Below are 13,267 nucleotides of genomic sequence, written 5' to 3'. Positions count from 1 at the left end.
TAGGCTTTTCCACAAGAGGAATCTACATGAGATTGGGAAGGCAGAAGTGAAGTAGTAACTGTTCTTATGCTCTGAAATTTAGTACAGGACCAGGTATTCTGCAGCTCAGCCATACTGTCACTGATCTGGCTTAACTTCTTGCAGGACTTTGCTTTCAGTTTCTCTGAGCCCTGAGTCAGGAGCATGTGCACCTATGGTTAAGGGTATCAGTTCATCCTGCAAGTCTCCATCAAGTGTGGAGGAGGTGAGAAAAAGTACAGGTTTTAATTTGTCCTCAGAAGCTCCAGTTTATCCATGCTATCCCCCATGTCACATTCAACTTCCCTTCCTGACTGCTGGCTCTGCTCACTTCATACCCTCACTAGATTCATAAGCAAGAGCCATAGACTGCTTATATGAATCCCGGAGTTGCCAAAAGTCAAAACCCTATGATAAATCCCTTATTCTATATCTTCCCTAGTGGTCTGTTTCTCTGATCAAATGCTGATGCAGAATCTGGTACCAGAAGTAGTTCCAGGGTAACCACAGAGCCCTAAGGATAAATTCTCTTTATTGTTTTTAGGTTACCTATAATTGATTTTAGGAACTGATGAGATCAAAAGGCACTAGTTATCTTGTTTCCAGAGATACCAGGAACACTCAGTCCATGTTAGGTAGTGGTAAACAGCTACTTAAGCATAAACTGTAGACACCTGTAATAAAGGATGAGATTTGCGGGGACCAAGTATTTGTTGTCATAATGTCAACATTTTAGCGAAAAGAAAGGGAGCATAATGGTTTGGTTGGTTGCTTCTAAGTGCGCTGGAGAAGGTGAAGAAAGAGACCTGTGGCCACTTATCGGGGTGACTGTGCATCGAGGAAAGGGGAATAATCAGAAATTTGGAGGATTACTGGACACTGACTATGAATGACACTTACTGTTGGAGATCCAAAATGCCACTGCTGTCCACCGGTCAGAATAGGGGTTTTTGTGGGTCAGGTCTTCAGGAGAGTGTTACCTCAGGTCTATCTCACAGTGGACCGCGAGTCCTCAATTCCACCCTGTAGTTATCTCTCCAGTTCCAAATGCATAGTTGGAATAGACATACTGAGCAACTGGCTGAATCCTTGTTTCATGATCTGTGGAGTAAGGGTTATTAGGGTAAGAAATAACAAGTGGAAGCCATTAAAACTGCCTCTACCTACCACTCCCCAACCAAGTCGACTGTTTAGCTTGTACAGAAGGCAGAGTGAGCATGGGGAATGAATGACAATGTATTATCATAAACTCAATCAAGTTGAAACTCCAATTACAGTTGCTCTTTCAGACGTGGTTTCACTGTTGGAACAAATCAACATATTCCCTGGTGACAGAGGCACAATGCATACTGGGCCTCTTTGGATTTTGGAGACATTTGGGTCTTCATTTTGGTCCTAGTTTGAGTCCAATCCATCTACTGAGTAACCCAAAAGGTTGCCAGTTTTGAGTGGGCTCAGAACAAGAGAAGGCTCTGTATCAGGTTCAGACTCCGATGCAAGCTACACAGCAACTTAGGTTATATGACCTGACAGAGCTGATGGTGCTTGAAGTGTCAGTAATAGACAGAGATGCTGTACAGAGCTTTTGTCAGGCCGCTGTTGGCGAATCACAGTATACGCCTTTACATTTTGGGAGTAGAAAAACGCCATCCTCTATAGGCATGCTCCTTCTGATAAATAGCTTCTTACTTGCTATTGTGCCCCAGTGGAGATCTTCAAGTTACTATGTGACCTAACTTGCCACTCATAAATTGGATGCTGTCTGACCCACTGACATACAAAGTTGGTCCTGCACGGCAGCAAGTGGAAGGTATATATTGGGTCAGCCAAAAAGCTCGTTCGGGTTGCTCAGACTCAAGCAAGTTCTGGAGGCACAAGTAAATGGCATGAGCAAGTGACCCAGATGCCCATCATCCTTCTTACTGCTACACTATCTTCTCTCTCCCAGCCCGCATCTATGATCTCATGGGGAGTCACCTATGACGAGTTTTCTGAAAAAGAACAAAACTTGAGCTCAGTTTACAATGTGCAGGCGCCACCCAAAAGTAGACAGATGCACCACTCTAGCCTCACTCTGGATGGCCCTGGAAAAAAAAATTGTGAAGAGAAATCCTCCTAGTAGGCAAAACTTTGATCAGCGCAAGTGTTTGTTCATTGTGCTTAAAAGGAAGGATGGGGCTTCCCTGGTGGCGCAGTGGTTGAGAGTCCGCCTGCCGATGCAGGGGACACGGGTTCGTGCCCCCGTCCGGGAAGATCCCACATGCCGCGGAGCGGCTGGGCCCGTGAGCCATGGCCGCTGAGCCTGCGCGTCCGGAGCCTGCGCTCTGCAACGGGAGAGGCCACGATAGTGAGAGGCCCGCGTACCGCAAAAAAAAAAAAAGGAAGGATGGCTGGAGGCACAGGTCTACATTGATTCATGAACTTGGCTAATGGTTTGGCTGGATGTTCAGGGAATTGAAAAAAAATAAAGTTGGAAACGTGGTGACAAGACCTGGGAAGAAGTATATGGACAGACCTTTCTGAATGGGCACAGAGTGTGAAGATATGTGTGTCCCAAGTGAATGTCTCTCAAAGAATGACTCAGCAGAGAAGTATCTTAATAATCAGATGGATAAGTTTATCTGTTCTGTGGAAGTCAGCCAGCCAGCCTATTTCCCCAGCTACTCTTCTCATTACTTATCATGAACAAAGTAGTTAGTGACAGGGTTGGAGATGATACATGAGCAACATGGACTTCTGCCCACCAAGGTTTATCTGGCTCCAGCCACTGCCTAGTGTCCAACCTGCCAAAACAGAGATCGACAGTGAGCTCCTAATATGGCACCATTCCCCAGAGATATCAGCCAGCTTCCAGGTGGTAGAATGACCACACTGGACTACTTGCATTAATGGATAGGGCAGTGTACGTTCTCACTGGAATAGGCACTTATGCTGTATATGGATTTACCATTCATGCCTGCAGTACTTCTGCCAAAACCACTACCAGCATCTTCTTCCCCCTCATGGTATTCCACACAGCATTGCTTCTGACCAAGGGACTCATTTAGCAGACAATGAAGAGTGGTGATGGGCTCATGCAGTGGAGACCTGTAGGTCATCCACATCTTTGAAGTTCATGGTGGTGAGAGAGGGATATTGGTTCCAAATTGTCTTCATGGATTCCAGTTTGTCTTCACAGGTTTCTTTGCTCGTGTAACTTCCTTTGCACTTTGCTCTTGTAGCTTACTTTGTACTCCCTTTGATCCCCATACATTCCAGTTTATCCTCATAGGTTTCAGTTTGGCCCTGCTCTCCCCACTCCATGCTCCTCTCTCCTCCCTCATTGCTGAACTTGATGACTTCATGCCTGACACCAGATGCAGAAGCAACAGCCTTACATAGACGGCGTAACAAGATCCTACAAGAGTATAACATCACATTCCTATAATAAATCTCTTATTTTGTAACACTCATTGTGTTTCTGCTTCTTTGACCAAACCCTGTCCTTTTCCTGTTTTGTTTACTTTTCAAAGGCAAAAAAAAAAGTCATTTCTCTTATAGGAATCTTCTTTCATCTCTGTTCCTGTAATGTGCTGCTTCTGAGCATAATTTGGCATTTCAGGTTCTAATTAATATGTCAATGCATTTTGAAATGCTGAAACTAAAAGTAAACCTAACAAGTGGGGTGTCCCTTTGACCCAAGACTTCATATGGGTCAGGCAATTTCATGTTTCTGTCCTCACTTAACCTGTCAACCCTCTATTTCTGTGCTGATTTGGAAAAGACTATTATATTTGTAATGAGTATGAAGATGACTATCAAGATGGGAACACTGGACCCTGTTAAATTATGGGTGGCAGAATATACAATATACTCAATGAAAAAATCAATCTGATAAAAGATTTTCTGCATAGGCTGTCTTCCTCTTGAGCTCAGCTCAATTGTCTCTGGGTGATTGCAGTCAGCAGGAGCAGCCATAGTAACTCCACAGATCATTTGGTCAGATGCTTTCTTTTGACACTGCTTTTTTTTCCCATTTAAAGTGGAGAAAAATAAAAGCTTGGAGTCTGAAGGGATGGTGATGGCATTACCAACCCCTGCCAAGATGCGAGAGGGTCTCAGGGGGATCTATCAGATCGCTGGCTCTGGGCGGATATAACTCCGAGACTGACTGAACCTCAGGTATCCATCCATCTGTACTCCCAGAGCAAGCATATAAGTTGCTGGTCGTGGTACTCCATCCAGCAAGTGCTGCTACCTAGTGCTTAAGAGACGCCTCAGGGCCAGGCCCAAGGAATGTTTTGAGCCTCTGCTCAGCCTGAGCAGCCTTCAGGGAAATGAAAGGTAACTTCTGACTTTTCTCTCCCTGATTATGGCTGATCTTCAGGTCTTCATGTTGCATTGGGTAGGCCAGGTGTGGGAGGTAGAATAATGAGCCTCCCCCCTAAAGATGCTCATGTCCTAATCCCCGGAATCTGTGATTATGTTAGGTTACGTGGCAAAGGAGAATGAAGGTTCCTAGGTCGCTAATCAGTAGACCCTGAGATGCACTATCCAGATGGCTCAACGTAACCACATGTGTCCTTAGAAGTAGAAGAGGGCGGGAGAAGAGAGAGAACCAGTAAGGTGACAGTATGAGAAGAATTGGCCCCATGCTGCTGGTTTTGAAAATGGAGGAAGAGGGCCATGAACCAAGGAATGTGGACCGTCTCTAGAAGTTGGAAAGGCGAGAAAGTGGATTCTCCCTTAGAATTTTCAGAAGGCATGTAGCCCTGTCAGCACCTCGATTTTAACCCAGCAAGACTCATTTTGGACTTCTGACATCTCCAATTGTAAGAAAAAGAATTTGTATGTTTTAAGAACCACTAAGTTTGTGGTAATTTATTAAGCAGCAATAGAAAACTAATACACCAGGCAGCAGGTTTAACAGTAACCTGGTTTCTGTCCTGACTAAAGGGCCATTTGGGAGGCCTCTTTTCAGTCCTTTTCTCTTTCTTCTTCTTGTATGCTCTGTTTTGTACAAATTCTGGTTTTTGGATGCCCTTTCATTTCCCCTGTTTGCTCAAACCATCTTAGACTCAATTCGTAACTCTACTTATGATTTATTTTCATGCATTTTCATCCTACTCTTAGCCTTCTCCTCCTCCACCCAATCCATTCTGTGCTTTTGTATGCCCTCTTGCTTCATCCAAAGATCACTGAGATTTGCTCACGGCCCAGTTCCCATGCCAAGATTCAACACACGGCCCTGGTCCTACTCTCCTCCTGTATTAAACATTCTATTTTCTCCATGCAGCTTGTTTACCAAATGTTACAAAAGCAAGCTGATTGATCTAATTCATAGTAAGTCCCTTTCCTTGAGCCATCTGAGGAGTACTTATCACAGGGGAAGAAAGAAATGGGATATATGTGTGGGGGGAAGGGGAAATGACAGTAGAATATAAAAGTTACTTCCTTTTCATCTACCAGCATTGTATGACTGGTGTATGAAATAGATCACTTGTCTAATTCCATAATTATCTCTTCATCTTTGTTCCTTCTGCAAAACTCTCTGAGACCAGAGGAATTATTTCCTGTGATCTCACAGACTTCCCGACTCCATGTTCATTATCCCCTCAAATTCTTTTTCCTCTTGTCTTTGTATCGTACCTAAGATGAAATATCACCTATATTTATTCATACATTCATTCACTGGACAATAATCATTGAGCACCTGCTCCATGCCAGGCACTATTCTAGAGTCTTGAGTATCTCAACTGAATAGGTATTTTTCTCAGGGGACAAGGGTGAGGGAAAGCATTTTAAGCAGAAGGAGTTTCATAGAAAAAGCCACAGTGGCATGACATAGATTCATATGACTAGGAAACTTTAAAAAGTTTTGAGGCATCAAAAAAATAAAAGGAGGGGTTATCAATGAAAAGCAGACTAAGGTGTTTGTTATTTGCCCTAAGAGAAAAGTGAAAGCATCAAACAATATTAAGAAAATGAATGACACGGTTAAATGTGCAAGTAAGAGAGGTTAGTCTGGCTGCAGTGTAGAGGATAAATTGGAGAGGAAAAGACCTATAAGAAAATTTTTATAATAGTATGGGCAGAAAAATATGAAGTCCAGAAGTAAGGCAGTTGTTGTAGTGACAGAAGGGAAAGGACAGGTTGGAGAAATATTCTAGAAGTTGGTGAATGATTAGATGTAGAAAGATGAATGAAAGGGAGTTGTCTAAGTAGAATCCAGGGATCTACCCTGAGTGAGTAATATGATTAAATAGTTTACAGATACTTATTGAGTGCCTATTATATGCCAAACACAGAAATACAAAGATTAATAATACACAAGTCCAGCCCTCATGGATCCTATTGTCAAATAGAGAAGACAGACACATGAACTGATAATTTCAATATAATATGGCATGTTTTACTAAAAGTCTACATAGATATTATGGAAATTCTTAAGGGGAGTATATAGCCCATCCTCTAGAAGAACTTATTGCTGAGGGTGTGTTGGAATTTTCTAGATAAAAAAGGTGGGAAAGAAAAGTACAGTAGGTCTAAGTCAGCGCAGTATTTACATAGAGTGATGTGTTGTTTAATAGTAGTAGACTATACAGAGGGAGTGAGAAATGATAGGAAATGACGCTGAAGAGTCACATAGGGGCAACACTATGAAGAACCTTGTAAACCATGGCAAAAGAATCAACCTTTATTCTCTAGATAATGAGTATCCATTGAAATGTTTAAATACAGGGGTGTAGTGGTCAGATTTGTGTCTTAGAAAGATCATCCTGACCATAAGAAACAAGAAGAGCTGTTTGGAGGCAGTTGCAATAGTACAGACAAAAGATGATGGAGGCTTGAACTAGGACAGAAAAGAGCTTGAATAAAGAAGAAGAAAAAGGTTTGAAAAATGTTTAATACATAAAATCAAGAGTACTTAGTGACTGACAAAGAATGGGGAAGAGGTAGGCAGTTAAGAAAATGAAGGAGTCTAGGATCACTTTCAGGTTGCATTGTTAGGTGCCTGGGTAGATGGTGATGCAATATACTGAGAATAATGGTAGATAATAAGTTCAGTGAGGGTCACATTTAGACAAAGATACTGGAGACATGCAACAGGCAGTTAGAAATTTGGATCTGGAGCTCAGGAGAGGGGTCTGAGCAGAATCCTATTTTAAATTTATTTATTTATTTTTGGCTGCTTTAGGTCTTTGTTGCTGTGTGCAGGCTTTCTCTAGTTGTGGCGAGCGGGGGCTACTCTTCGTCACGGTGCGCGGGCTTCTCATTGCGGTGGCTTCTCTTGTTGTGGAGCACGGGCTCTAGGCGTGCAGACTTCAGTAGCTGTGGCTCGCGGTCTCTAAAGAGTAGGCTCAGTAGTTGTGGTGCACGGGCTTAGTTGCTCCGTGGCATGTGGGATCTTCCCGGCTTGAACCCATGTCCCCTGCATTGGCAGGGGGATTCCTAACCACTGCGCCACCAGGGAAGTCCACAGAATATCCTATTTTAGGTGTCACTGGCCATCCAAGTTGTCATTGAAACCATGGGATATGATTATGTAAAAGCATGTAAAGACAGAAAAACATTGGGCCAAGGAGGGATGCTTGAATCACATCAATGTTTAATGGAAAAGAAGGAGAGAAGGAACTGATGAAGAAGACTAAAAATGAGTGGCCAGAGAGACAGAGAAAAAAAACAAAACTAGTATTATGGAAACCCAGGAAATAGAATGTTTTAAAACCAAGTGCGAGTAGAAATCAATTTCAAATGTAGTAGAGATTCAATAAGTTAAAAATAGAGAGGTATCTTGTATTTTTAAACTTGGAGATCACGGGCCACCTTGGTAAGAATCCTTTCAGTGAAGTGGTAAGATCAGAAGCCGAATTACATTGCAATGAGGCTTGCATGGCAAGTAAGGAAGTGGAGAAAGCAAGCATAGAATACTGTTTCAAGAAGCATGGTTTGAAAAGGAAAGGGGAAAATAGGGTGATTATTATGGGGGCTGTTAATTCATGGGAATTTTTGTTTTGCAAAGAGAATTGTTTAAATATATGTGCATACATGTGTACACAAAGAGATAGACAGATGCATAGATAGATGACAGATAGACAAACAGGCAGACAGTGGGGAAATTAGTAGAGAGAAAGGGAACATGAAGACATAGAATAAAGAGTGGCTAATTGGTCTCAGAAGAGGAGATGAAGCTGGGACCAAAAGCCAGGGTAAGGAAATAGTCTTGAATGTGAGAAAGAATACATCTTCCACTGAAAATGGAGGAAAGGAGAAAAATTGGGTGTAGGTGAAATATAGTGTAAGTGGAAGAGTAAGAAGCTGGGTAAACTCATGTCTGACGACTTTAATTCTACTGGTGAGATAGTGCAACAACATCTGCTGCTGATGGTTGAGTAAGCGACTTAAAGGCATTAGGAAATTTTGGGGAGAATCACTGAAAGAAATGACAAGCAAAAATGAAGGCCAACAAGTGTCAACGACCCAGCTGAGGTTGAGGGCTATGAATGTGTAGCAAGATTTTCTTTTGTAGCACAAAGAAGCTCTAGGGCAGGACCAGAGAAGCAGAGTGTGGGAACATTTTCAGATGTTATTTAGCCAGGAAGATTCAATGAAAGATAGGAATGCCATAAGTTGTGGTGCCACTCACTAAGGTAGGAGATACATTTTCTTTGATTTGCTCTTTCTCCAAGGAGATACTCTGGGGTAGTAGAAAGAACAACAGATTGAAGTGTCAGATACCAGGGCTCTAGTCCTAGCATGTACTATTTCTGAGACCTTGGATAAATCATTTCCCCTTTCTGGGTCTCAGTTTCTCCATCCTGCTATGATGGGTTTAGATAGCCCTAAGGCCCTTTCCAGCTCTGACATGCTATGACTCTGTGAAATATATTGTGATTCCCAGAGTTAGGATCAAGAAAGTTTGGTAGAATGCAAGTACGTGTGGACATATTGTGCTGCCAGGTTCGGACAGTGCAATTTGGCCAAATCCTCTCATGTCTGCCTTCTTCACTGAGGCAGATCGCCCTTAGTCTCTTAAATCTCTGAACCCAAAGATACAGGCACATGTCACTGGAAGCAACATGCAAAGTACCCAAGGTATTTCCAACTTGCAGCAATTACATGGCTCAAGTCTCACCATGTCTGACATATTCAGAAAGGTAAAAACACATACCATTTACTCAGGGGCAGAGGCCAATGTACCCTTCTGCTTATGAATGCCAAGCCATTTGTGCTGTCCCCAGCCTCTTAATCCTATGCTTTCATAGACCTTAAATTTATCCCAAACTTCATGTTAGAAGGATAATACCTTCAACATTTAAGCCGTAAGAAACAGAATGTTTTTCAGGGTTTCTGGCCTCCACAGAATTATATTAAGGCATTTCAAATTTAGCTTGACATGAAATTCTAAGCCAAGAGGATAAGGATTAGCTTTGAGGTCACATATCTCTTAAAGCACATAAACCCTCTGACAGATTTGAAATATGAAATGTATCTTCCTCAAATGATTGAAGAACTACACGTTTTCTTTCACCTCTGAAGTGCTGAGGTAAAATTCTGAATGCATGTCTACTACTAAAGCAAGTTTTGTGATCTGGGTTGGATTTCAGAATTTATTTATCTTGGATGAAGTATCTCCTGACTAGACTTCTTTGGTGTTCCGCCACATAGGCTGGTCCTCTGTAATCTGCCTCAATCCAGTACCTACATCTGCCCCAAGCCAAGCCTCTGTCTGCTGCAAACATTTATTCATTTATTTAGTCAGTCAACATGCATTATGAGAGCCTACCATGTACTAGGGATTGTGCTCAGTGTTGAAAATGCAGAAATAAGTAAGATATGGCTCTTGCTTTCTGGGAGCACACAGGCTACTTTACAGTGATAAAGACAGGCAAAGAAATATGCCATTACATTAGAGAGATATGCATACGGTTAAGAATCAGACCAAACTGTGTTTGAATTCTAGCTCAGCTATTTTGAGCTGTTTGACCTTGGGCAAGGGGGAGGGGAAATATAGGGGTAGGGGATTAAGAAGTACAAACTATTATGTATAAAATAAGCTACAAGGATATATTGTACAACACAGGGAATATAGCCAATATTTTATAACTATAAGTGGAGTATAACCTTTAAAAATTGTGAATCTCTATATTGTACACCTGTAACATATAATATTGTACAATAACTATACTTCAATAAGATAATTTTAAAAATTAAACAGATAACTCCTCATTAGAAACTATGGAGGCCAGATAGCAGTGGGATGATATGTTCAAAGTGCTGAAAGAAATGACCATCTACCAAGAGTTCTATACCCAGCAAACTTATCCTTCACTAGACAATAATTTGAATCCACATAAAGAAATAAAGAGAACTGGTAAAGTTTTCTACATCAATAATTATAAAAAATATATTTTTGATTTTAACTGTTTTCCTCCTATTTGATTTAAAGGACTACCTAAAGCAGTAAATACAAGTTTATATTGATGGGTATATATATATATATATATATATATATATATATATATATATAGTATTTCTTTAAGATTGGGAAAAGAGGCACCAAAATCCGGGCTTTCAAAAGAGGTTGCCTTAAAATAATTTTGCACTCAGACTTGATGGAAAAGCACCAGAACTTCTAACTGATTCTCTTAGCCAAGAGAGGAGCAGTTTAGGATTTGTGGGAAAGATAACCTGGCCATTGAATATAGACCTTGGAGCCCTCTGGGTCTGGAATGGCTAGAAAAACTTGGAGGTTGTTGAACAAACATACACTCCAGACCCATATTTTTCTGATCAAGTTTGGCTGCTGATAATAATACCAAATGAATGTCTCTCTGTTCTGGCTTGCTCTACAGTAAAATATGAAGGAAATCTCAGAGGCATACCTGGGATTCATATAGGAATGAATGATCAAGGGGACCTTGAATTGGTCACTCTGTTGGTGAGTCAATATATCAGAGTCTATTCTCTCACTCCAGGGCTTACTGTCTGGAAAGGTTGTTGCCGCTCCCCAAAGAATTTCAGCAATGGTTGGATTTTTTTCCCCATCTCTAATTAAAAAACATATAGCTTATCCGAAACCATGTGATTATTCTTAAGGAGAAACAAAGGTGGTGTTTTCTCTCCAGAAAGAAATAATCAAACAATAATGGTTTAGGATGTGCTTTTTATGAAATAAACAGTGGCAAGGCCAGTTTATTTAAAGTGGGTTTTCAAGAGCAGAAGAATGAAAACAAATGGAGTTAGAAGTGAAAGCAAATATTCTAGAATCTTACCTCCCTTTTGTAGCCTCAAGGGCTGGGCAGTCAACAGCTGGATTCACAAATATCACAGACCGGCAGGACTCAGAGCTGAAAAGAACAGTAGACATCATCTAATCAAATGATTTTCAAACTTTTATAGCAATATAAATCTTTGTTAACATGAAATATTTCTTGGAACCCCACTAACGAAAAGATATACAAAAAGTGGTGCCTTGATTAAAGCAGGGATAGGAAGCTCAGAGTACTGCTAGCTTCACAACCCTTCTCCAAATCACAACTCCACAATCTCTGCCATTTGACTCCTGAAAGAACTCTAAAAGGCACACCTTTTCATGTGGGGAAACCAAGCCCCAGAGGGAGGATGAGCCTTATTCAATATCACTAGGCTAGTCAGCAGCACAGTTGTGAGTAGAACCCTGGTCTTTCAGCCCAAAGTGTTTTCTCCCGTACCATATTTCTGAGAAGTCTGCAAACTTTTCAGAAAGCAATAATAAACTTATTTTCACTTATGTCCAGTTTACGTGAGGGGGAGGCCTTCTGTGTTAGTGCTCTCACGTCTAAACCTTGGGTTTTTATCTCACTCCCATTTATTAAATTATTATATTTTTATTTTTTTTACATCTTTACTGGAGTATAATTGCTTTACAATGGTGTGTTAGTTTCTGCTTTATAACAAAGTGAATCAGTTAGACATATACATATGTTCCCATATCTCTTCCCTCTTGCGTCTCCCTCCCTCCCACCCTCCCTATCCCACCCCTCTAGGTGGTCACAAAGCACCGAGCCAATCTCCCTGTGCTATGCGGCTGCTTCCCACTAGCTATCTGTTTTACATTTGGTAGTGTATATATGTCCATGCCACTCTCTCACTTTGTCACAGCTTACCCTTCCCCCTCCCCATATCCTAAAGTCCATTATCTAGTAGGTCTGTGTCTTTATTCCTGTCTTACCCCTAGGTTCTTCATGAGATTTTTTTTCTTAAATTCCATATATATGTGTTAGCATACGGTATTTGTCTTTCTCTTTCTGACTTACTTCACTCTGTATGACAGACTCTACGTCTATCCACCTCATTACAAATAGCTCAATTTCATTACTTTTTATGGCTGAGTAATATTCCATTGTATATATGTGCCACATCTTCTTTATCCATTCATCCGATGATGGACACTTAGGTTGTTTCCATCTCCGGGCTATTGTAAATAGAGCTGCAATGAACATTTTGGTACATGACACTTTTTGAATTATGGTTTTCTCAGGGTATATGCCCAGTAGTGGGATTGCTGGGTCATATGGTAGTTCTATTTGTAGTTTTTTAAGGAACGTCCATACTGTTCTCCATTGTGGCTGTACCAATTCACAGTGCAAGAGTGGCAGCAGTGCAAGAGTGTTCCCATTTCTCCACACCCTCTCCAGCATTTATTGTTTCTAGATTTTTTGATGATGGCAATTCTGACTGGTGTGAGATGATATCTCATTATACTTTTGATTTGCATTTCTCTAATGATTAATGATGTTGAGTATTCTTTCATTTGTTTGTTGCCAAGACTGGCAACAAAGTATATCTTCTTTGGAGAAATGCCTATTTAGGTCTTCTGCCCATTTTTGGATTGGGTTTTTTTGTTATTGAGCTGCATGAGCTGCTTATAAATTTTGGAGGTTAATCATTTGTCAGTTGCTTCATTTGCAAATATTATCTCCCATTCTGAGGGTTGTCTTTTGGTCTGGTTTATGGTTTCCTTTGCTGTGCAAAAGCTTTGAAGTTTCATTAGGTCCCATTTGTTTGTTCTTGTTTTTATTTCCATTTATCTAGGAGGTGGGTCAAAAAGGATCTTGCTGTGACTTATGTCAAAGAGTTCTGCCTATGTTTTCCTCTAAGAGTTTGATACTTTCTCGCCTTACATTTAGGTCTTTAATCCATTTTGAGCTTATTTTTGTGTATGTTGTTAGGGAGTGATCTAATCTCATACTTTTACATGTACCTGTCCAGTTTTCCCAGCACCACT

Source organism: Phocoena phocoena, chromosome X (assembly GCF_963924675.1).
Source record: "Phocoena phocoena chromosome X, mPhoPho1.1, whole genome shotgun sequence".
Classification (NCBI taxonomy): domain Eukaryota; kingdom Metazoa; phylum Chordata; class Mammalia; order Artiodactyla; family Phocoenidae; genus Phocoena; species Phocoena phocoena.
Note: the sequence above shows the minus strand (reverse complement) of the source record.